Below are 10,450 nucleotides of genomic sequence, written 5' to 3'. Positions count from 1 at the left end.
AGCTGAAGGAATATGAGCAGTGGTACTTTACCAATGATCTGGAATTGGCGGCGGTTGTATTCACACTAAAGGTGTGGTGACATTATTTGTATGGGGAGAAGTGCGAGATATACATTGATCATGTGAGAACAACTTTCAGGAATTGAAGCACTGACTTATTACAGCACTTGTGTTGAGTCTCCCTTCGGATGTGGTATATTGTGGTGCATCGAGGTTGGATTTAGGATGTGTGTTGATGCAGAATGAGAAGGTTATCGCTTATACATCACGACAGCTGAAGGAATATGAGCAGCGCTACCCTACCCATGATCTGGAATTGGCGGCGGTTGTATTTGTACTAAAGGTGTGGTGACATTATCTATATGGGGAGAAGTGCGCGATATACACCGATCATAAAAGTTTGAAGTACTTCTTCACCCAGAAGGATCTGAACATGAGCCAGAAGCATTGACTGGAGTTGGTGAAGGATTTTGATTGTGATATTATTTACCACCCAGGGAAAGCCAATGTAGTGGCAGATGCGTTGAGCCGGAGGGGCCCGGGACAGTTGTTTAGCTCTGCACATATATCAAGGGAATTTGTAGAGGAGATGTCTAAAGCGAGGATAGAATTGGTTGTGGGTCGATTGGATAATATTACCTTACAATCGACCCTGCTAGAGCGGATTAAAGAGAGTCAAGTTGTTGATGCATAGTTGCAGGAAGTTAGAGGGAATATCTTAGCTGGAGTGGCTAAGGACTATTCTATTTCAGAGACTGGGTTATTACGGTATAAGGGTCGGATCTGTGTTCCGACTGATATGGGGGTTAGACGAGAGATACTCGACGAATCCCGTACTACGTCGTACTCACTCCATCAAGGCACCACGAAGATGTATCAAGATCTGTGGACAGTGTATTGGTGGCCTGGGATGAAGAAGGATGTGGTGGAGTACGTGGCCAGGTGTTTGACATGTCAGCAGGTGAAGGCTGAGCATCATCGACCAGCGGGGTTGCTACAACCTTTAGGTATTCCCGAGTGGAAATGGGAGGAAATTATGATGGATTTTGTGGGAGGTTTACCCAGGACAGTGAGGCTGCATGACTTGGTGTAGGTTATAGTAGATAGATACACCAAGTCAGCTCACTTTCTGCCAATGAAGACGACTTATACTGTGGATCAGTATGCGAAGCTGTATATGAGTTAGATTGTGCGTCTCCATGGGGTTCCCAAGTCTATAGTGTCAGACCGGGATCCTATCTTTACGTCCAAGTTTTGGGGTGGATTGTAGAAGGTTATTGGGACTCAGTTGAAGTTCAGCACAGCCTTTCATCCTCAAATTGATGGACAGTCTAAGAGGACAATTCAGATATTGGAGGACATGCTCAGAGCGTGTGTGATAGACTTTGAGGGGTCTTGGAGTAAGTATCTTCCATTGATTGAGTTTTCGTACAACAACAGTTATCAATCAACTATTGTAGTAGCTCCATACGAGATGTTATATGGGAGGAGGTGTAGATCTCCCATTCATTGGGATAAGATGGGTGAGAGGAAGTACTTGGGACCGGACATGGTTTAGAAGACTAATGAGGCTATAGAGAAGATTCAACCTCGAATGCTCTCTTCGCAGAGTAGACAGAAAAGCTACGCTGATCCTAAGCGTAGGGACATGGAGTTCCAGGTAGGGGACCACATGTTTCTGTGAGTCTCACCACTTCGAGGGGTGAGAAGGTTTGGGAGAAAGGGCAAGTTGAGCCCTAGATTATTGGACCTTTTGAGATCCTGGAGAGGATTAGACAAGTGGCCTATAGATCGGCATTGCCACCATCATTGTCAGGAGTTTATGATGTATTCCACATTTCGATGCTTCGGAAGTACATCTCAGATACGACTCATGTGTTGAAGTATGAGGACATAGAACTGCAGACAGATTTGTCTTATGAGGAGCGACCGGTTCAGGTCTTAGACAGGAAAGAAAAGGTTCTACGGAACAAGATGATTTCTCTAGTCAAATTATTCTGGAGGAATAGCAAGGTCGAGGAAGCAACCTGGGAGCTTGAGTCAGAAATGCGGGATCAGTATCCTGAGTTATTCATGTAAATTTTGAGGACGAAATTCTCAATAGAAAGGGATAGTTGTTACGACCCAAAATCACTAATAAGGCTTAAGGGCCTTGATTGGCGTGTCGGAAGGGCATAATTGGTATATGTGTCAATTAATGGTTTAATGCATGATTAATATGATTATATGACTATGTGACATGCATGTTTGTGAGTATTAGATATGCATGTGGGCCCTATATAGCTTATAAGGGTATATTTGTAATTGTGGCTCATTAGGGGCATAAATGCGATTAAATGTGATAAATTGTTGATAGCACATTATTATGGGGATATATTTGCAACATATGGCTCGAGACGGTCCTAGTGAGCGGATTGTTGAAATAGTCACAGCGGGAGTTAATACCCGGCTCGGGAGGGGGGCCTAGGGGTATCTCTGGGAATTTAGAGAATAATTTGGGAATTAATAGATATTGAGTAAATAATTGGTAATTAGTTGGATAACGAGATTGATTGGTAGATACTAGGAGCATTCGAAGAGTTATTGAGAACTAGGGCGGAATGACCATTTTACCCTTTGGTGCCCTTTGAAGGTTATAGGTTTAAAATGGGCATAATGGTCTTTTGTTTAAACAAAGGATATATTCAGTAACTCTTAGGAACAACTCATAAATTGGTGGAATACTCTCATCTCTCTCCCCCCCATGATTTCACTCTCTCAATATTCTTTGAAGCTGAGGAAGGAAAAAGGGAAGAAGCTTAGGTCTTAAGCTGGGAATTAAAGTTGGAAAACAGAGCAGAATACAAGGATTAGACTGGGTTTGGACTTGTTCAAGCTGAGGGGAACTAAGTTAAAGTGAACAAGAATATTTTGAGGAGATTAAGTCACCAATTCAGGTAAGATTTCAACTTTGATTTATTGAATTGAGCTAGGTAGTTTTGAAGTTTTGAACATGTATAATTCTGGGTTCTTGGGTATAAGTTAAGTGATGAATTGCTACTGAGTTGGGGTATAGACTTCAGTATCTATTGTTGTGATTTTGTGTTTGAATTGGGTGATTAGAAGCCTTAAATTCGTAGCTAACTTGATTGTGGATGGGGAGGTTTGTTAGGTGAAATTATGGGGAAATATGGCTGGGAGAAGCATGAGAAAAACCCAGAATTCTGGGCTCGAAGGGGCACGCAACGACCCATCTCTGGGGTGTCGCGGCGCATGTGGCCTATTGGCCTGGGTGTGCTCTCTGGGATGGGGGCGCGCTGCAACCCTATAAGCCAAGTCGCAGCCCGCCTCCCCTATGGCTTGGGCTTTTGGTCTCTGACTTTGGGGCAAGTTGCGACCCATTAAGCCAGGTCGTAACCCGCCTAGAGATTTTAGCCTTAGAGTGGTTTCTAGAATTTGTAAGGCTCAGGGGTTTGAACCTAGGCACTCGGGACAATTACTACTACCCGGTTTAGTAGGAATTGAGGTCTCAGAGGCTAGTTTTTATATCCTAAGTATTTATTTGGATTGGAAGTTAACAATTACCCATTGGACACTGTGACTAGGTTTATCGTCAAGGCTCGGGATTGAGGATCGTGCTTGGGACCATTCCATTATCTCTATTCAGAATTAAAGGTAAGAAAACCGCACCCTTGAGTGGTTGTAACGGGACTGAATTTCCCAATACTTGAACATGTTTATTGTATGGCTAAATGAATGATTTTGGCATATGGAAATGAACGGCCTGAGAGAGCTGGGGGTGATAATTTACGCACAAGACGCGGCCCGGCCACTGTGAGCCTGGGTCAGGTAGACTAACATTGGACTCGTCCTAAGCGAGCCGAAGTCGGTGGATTAAACAAAGGGTGCAACCTAAGGGTGTCGACTCTGAGTATTTCATGTTGATTGAGATGAATTGTTGAATATAAATGTTTACTGTTGTTAGCTTGATGCTATGGCTTGTTGAATATCTGGTTAACTGTCTAGTGAATTAATTGATTATCATCATTGATTATGTATTATTGCTATGGTTTTCTTGTTGGGCCTTGGCTCATGGGTGCTACGTGGTGCAGGTAAATGCAAGGGTAAGTTGGACAAACCATGAGTTGAAGAGTTCTGGGGCGAGGTGTACATTGTCAGCTGCTCTTCGACCATGGCCGAGAGAAAGTACTAGGACAAAAGCCTAAAACTTGTATTTTCCCATTAGATAGGCCACTAATTGTCAATAACTTTTGAGAGCTTGTAAATTGTCTTTTAATCCTTATTTTTGGGATCCCATGTACCAAACATCTATTTTAATGAAAATTAACCGTTTATGATCAAAATATTTTAACCCTAACCTGATTATGACTTTAAGATTACATTTTTATTCAAATGACTTGATTAGCAAGTCTTGCACCATTTCAAATACACAGTGGAACAATCTTGGTTATCCAGGGCGTTATCGCCTGCTAGTAGGCGACGTATCGCTTGTCAAGCTATGCATTGCCTGGGTGGTCTTTTAGGACCATACAGTTTACGTAAAATGCTCCAAATGATGTGTTTTAAATGCTCTAATATTATTGGTTAGACTAATGATGATGCCTACACTATATATATGGGTTATTAGAGTTGAAAATCTTTGATCATACTTTCCAACTCTCTCTCTCTCTAAAACTAATTTCTCTCTCTAGCTCTCAAGACCAAAGTTTTCTCCAAGAAACTCATCAAGCTTGCTTGACTTGCATGAGTTTCAAGGCTTGTTCAATCCCAAATCTCATTCTACTTAGTTGAAGCTTCAAGCAATTGGAAATGTTTGGAATAGAGATTTTGGACAACAATATTCATATTGTGTATAAGCCTTAGAAGTTCCCCAAGTTGAAGATTCAAGTTGCTCAATACAAAGGTTGCATCTCTATAACCCTAATCTTCTATTTTGTGATTCTATTATGTTATTCATTGTTAGTATTGATGATTAAATGTATCTAAATTCGTCTTATCATCATTTAATCATTTAATTCATGATATTCAAGATTAACATTCATATCATGAACATGTTTCTTTGATTATCAAGAATTTCCTTCATACTTTAAATTTGAATCTTTATAAACATCTAGGATTTGGAATATTGCATTATTATCATAATTCATTGTTGATTTCAAAGAGTAAAGCCATATATTTCCAACACTCGGTTACGTCCCTCTCAATCCCAGGCCACCAATATAAAGCTTTCAGATCCTGGTACATCTTCATGGGCCCTGGATATAGAGAATAAGGGGTAGTATGAGATTCATCCAGAATCTTCCGTCTGATCCCAATGTCCATCGGAACACAAATCCGATCCTTATACCTCAATGAATCCATATCTGACTGTAACACCCTGGTTACTCCAAGACTGTTACCGTGGACTTTAAATGGTTCTTAACTCGCTAAACGAGTCATTAGGTTATAAATGTGCATCTAGGTGTCATTAATAGGCCAAGGTGAAAAAAAATCTTGGTTAAAAGGAATGGATATATTTTAATTTAAAACGTTAAACTATACATGTGCCCATAAAAGTGTTCAAAGTTATTTACAATCCAAAATGGTCATTACAGTATAAAAGTTACAACCCGCCGACCTAAGTGGCAAAAATAGGGTTGAACCCTAGTTCCTCTGAGAAACACCTTGGTCGTGGTGGTCAAGCGGTCGCATATGTACACATCGCCACCTAAGCTCTCCACTCAAGGTTGGGTGAGCAATTCTTTCCCTTTACTTGCATCACATAGCACCCATGAGCCAAGGGTCAGCAAGAAAACTTATTACTGCATGTATACAATATCAATAAATGATCATGTAATTATTCTAGAGCTTGCAGCCCTAATCAGATAGGTGACTAATGAGTCACACCCTGGACAGGTGACTAATGAGTCATACTTTGTGTAGGAGACTAATGAGTCACACTCTGTATAGGTGACTAATGAGTCACACTTTGGGGCTCTGCACCCTAAGCCGCGTGACGTGTCATTCACCTGAGCCTTTTGGCCCTGGCTCTAAGTAACTAGCCTTTAGACTAGACAAGCGCTTTAGTTTTCTTCGACCTTTAGGTCGGTCAAGCATTTAATGCTCATGTTGATTAGATCTAATCATTTCGGCCTGTGTTAAACACGTTAATGTCGTTCTTGGCTCTTAAGCCAATACCATATGACCAGTGCTCAGTACCACCGCTCATCTTGACTGATAAGTCATAACTTCACGATCAATACTAAACACCATTGTCATTCCCTAACTAATAAGTCAGTGCCAAACACAGATAAGCAAAGCTGCTATGCATTTACTATGCAATCAATGTCCATATATAGAGCACTCGACATGCCTCATCACTAACCATGCATATCACATACTAGGTGTAGTTTTCTTACCTCTGGTTCGAGTGTGAAATAATAAAAGAACGACCTTTGAGAGCGATCGGTCCTTAAGTCCATTAGCGGTCACCTAGTTATAACCAAATATGAAATCCCATTAATAAAATAAATCATAAAAGGTTCATGGTCTAAAACCTCGCTCCCGAGACCTTGAATCGTACTAAAATGGTTAGTATATTCGATCCTGAGCCTTAGGAAATGAAAACACGCGCTTAAACCCTTGAAAACCCATCCTGGCACAAAAGGTAGGGGTGGGTCACGACTTGCCCCCTAGGGCCGCGGCACGTCCCGAAGACAGAAACCCCTCTATCTAGAAAAGTAGGGGCGGGCCGCGACTTGACCTAGTGGGTCGCGGCGCATTTGCTAGGCAGAGCCCAGGGGAGCCTCTGGAATGGGTTCAAGTCGTGACTTGCATGAACTCGGTCGCGACTTGACCCTGCAAACCCAGCTCCCCTGCCTTTCTCTCAATTCAAACCAGCCAAAACCTTCACCAATTCAATCCCAAAATCTCAACCAAACATTACCACAACATATCCATCAGTTAAACCATAAAACCCAAGCTTTAAAACACTAAAAACCACACCAAATAACCACTTCTAAAATAAAAACTCTCAGGCCTTAAACTAACCTTAAAACAAAGTAGAAACTTGCAACTTCAGCTGAAAACCTTACCTTAAACACAGAATTGAATCTCCTTCAACTACCAATCACAAACCTAAACCCTCAAGCCTTGATTCCCAAGCTTTAATCCTCAAGCCTACTTCAAACTTTCAACCCGTGAGAGAAAGAAAAGGAGATGATCGAGAGAGTGAATGAAAGAAACTATGTTTTTCCTTTAGCCTACTTCCTTCTACAACTTACTTAACTTAAGCATATCCCATGGTCAAAAGACCAAAATGCCCCTAGGGTCGATTAATTCCTTTACAGCCACCCAAGGGCAAAACAGTCATTTCCCGTACATCTCAGTAATCATAATTAACGTCCTCCAATTCTCGTTATTCCCAATATTCTCAAATAATAATTAAATCATATCCCATTACCCATTCATTCCCGGTAATGTACTAAGCATCAAATTACCCCCAGACTTACCCCGAGCCTGGAAATTAATCCTGTTATGACCAAACCGCTAATCTTTCTATCTAGGATCGTCTCATGCCGAATAGCTCGAACATATCCATATTATAATGTGGTCTCACTCATAAATCACCAACATGCACATAAATATACAGATATGCTCTTAATAGATCAAAATTATGAAAATGCCCTTCTAATAAGAAGTGGGCCCACATGCATGCAATTATCATCATATCATCATATAATTCACATAATCACGCATTTGAAATCAATTATGGCCCTCCTGACCCCCTAATCCAGACATTAAGCCACATTAGGGAATTTGGGACATTACACTAACACTGTATGGTCCTTAGCTATTCCAGCTAGGACATCCCCTCTAATTTTTCCCCATTGTGGGTCACTCAACTGTTTTTCTTTTATCCTCTCCAAAAGAGTAAACTAAAGCATAATGTGGCCAACTGGCCCACCAGTAACTCTACTCTAACTCTTGTCGTATCCTTTACTGACGTGATGCATAGGCAATCACCTTCTTTGTCTGCATAAGAACACAATCCAAATCCTATCTTGAGGCATCACAATAAACCATAAACTTGTTCTAATCTATAGAAAGACTCAGAACTTGAGCTATAATCAATCACTGCCTCAGTTCTTGGAAGTTGTTCTCACACTTATCTGACCATGAAAACTTCTAATTTTTGCATGTCGACTCTGTCGACGAGCTAACAATCCTTGAGAATTCTCCCACAAAACACATGTAATACCTTGCCAATCCAAGGATACTCCTGATCTAAGGCGTCCCTCCGCCTTGGCCAATCTCTGACTATGAGTATACCAAAATATCGTTGATAAAGACAATCACAAACTGGTTTAGATAATCTTTGAACTCCTTGTTCATCTATCCATAAAACAGCTATGGCACTAGTCAAACTAAAAGACATGACTAAGAACTCATAATGTCCATATCTGATACAAACAAGAGTCTTCTACATAATCCTTCCCCCTGGTCCTCAGCTGGTAATAACCAGATCGAAGACCTATCTTGGAGAATAGCATCTTACCCTTAATCGAACCTTTAGTTCCTACAGCTCTACTAGAGCCGTTCAATACGGTGCCCTAAACACTGGCTTTATCTCTGGTGCCAATCCAACAACAAATTATATCTCTCTGTACAGAGGTAACCCTAGCAGATCCTCTAGAAACACATCCATAAACTCCCAGACTAATCTAGTCTGTCCTAGTCCCACTGGCACGACCTGAGTGGTATCCACCACGCTAGTTAAGAATCTTATGCATCCATCCTGCAATAGGTCTCTAGTTCTAAGTATAGATGTCATAAGTATATGGGGTCCATGCACAGTTCCAAAAAATACAAAGGTGTTTCTCACCCTCAAGCCCTAGGGTTACCATCTTTTTCTTGCAATCTATCATTCCAAACTTGGCTAACCAATCCTTGTCTAGGACCATATCAAATTCGGTCATAACCAACTCTATCAAGACAACTAATTAATCTTTTCCCACCATAACCTAACCCATCTCTTAAGGTTATCAATAGGATTCCCAATTCTCATCACATCATAACCATGTAATCTATTTACTAATTCGGTGCTACAACTAGATACAACAAAACAAAGAAAACATGGTACAAGAACCAATCAGTACGATACAAGAATCAGAACTAGGAAGTTGACCTGCCACCACTGAGGGAGCAGCCTCAACCTCATCCTCTGACTGCATCAAGAAGAACACTCGAGTTGGAGTCAAGATATCCGCCCCCTTTTGGTTCATCCTTCCTTAGCCCTGGGCTATCCCTCTTGAGGTTCCCAACCATGCTACATAAGAAACATGCCTTTGCTCGGCATTCTCCTAGATGGCGCTTCCTGCACTGAGAGCATTCCGGGTAAAGTTTCCAATCCTCGTCCTTGCCCTGATGGCCTATCTGAGCACTTCGGAACCCATTTTCTAGCCCAGAGGTACCGAAGATGTTCATAACTTTTCTTTCCTAATCACTAGGGCCTCTGCCCCTACCTGATCCAATAAATGAAACTGCCTGAGCTCTGCGCTCTCTGACACTCCCCCTCTATATCTCATTTCCTGTGCTCTCAACAGCAAGAGTCTTCCCTACCACCTGAGCATAGGTAGAGATCTCATGTACTAGGGCGGTTCTAATGCCCTGAGCTATCTCAAAATTCAATCCTTGGATAAATTGCTCCTTCCAAGCCACATCCGTGGGTACCATATCAGAAGCAAATTTGGCCAACCCATCGAATTTGTTAACATACTAGGTTACTGTTGTGTTTCCCTAAACCAGGCTCAGAAATTCATACTTCTTCGCAATCTTAACTGGGGCACAATAATCTCTCATTAAACAACTACCTAAATTTCTCTCAATTCATTGCAGTTGTATCTCATGTTTGGGATATCACCTCCCTGTTAGGAACAAGTTTCCTAATGCGCAGCAAAATGGTGGTGGGGTTGGCCCTGTGTACAACATAAATTTTGTAACATATTTAAACTACCTTTAAATATACGGATCCATTAATTTACATACATTAATCATAAGCAAGATAAGGATAAAAATCATACCTCTTGAACCCTATCAAGTTTCCTTGCTATCTTTTCGTAATAAGAACGATCTTCATATCCAAGCTGCTCACAGGTACTCCCACCAAGATCTTCCACAGCGTTCTCTACACCTCAAGAAGTGTGTGGGCACTTAGAGAATAAAGGATTGTTAATTTCTAATTCTACTTAATGTCCTCGACACATGAGATAAAGAGAATAGGCCTAAGATTGGCTTTTTATCTTTTTCAGGGAGAGATAGAAAAGTAATGTTCTTTTCTTATTTAGAGTGAAAGACTTCTATCTATTTTCTGATAAGTCTTACTAAAATAGAAAATATTTAAATTTTTAAAAAATAAATTTGTAATCAATTTACAATTTATATTTTAATTAATTAATTATCTCATTAATGA

Source organism: Humulus lupulus, chromosome 7 (genome assembly GCF_963169125.1).
Source record: "Humulus lupulus chromosome 7, drHumLupu1.1, whole genome shotgun sequence".
Classification (NCBI taxonomy): Eukaryota; Viridiplantae; Streptophyta; class Magnoliopsida; order Rosales; family Cannabaceae; genus Humulus; species Humulus lupulus.
The sequence above is the reverse complement of the archived record's forward strand: the minus strand, read 5'-3'. Positions refer to the sequence as shown.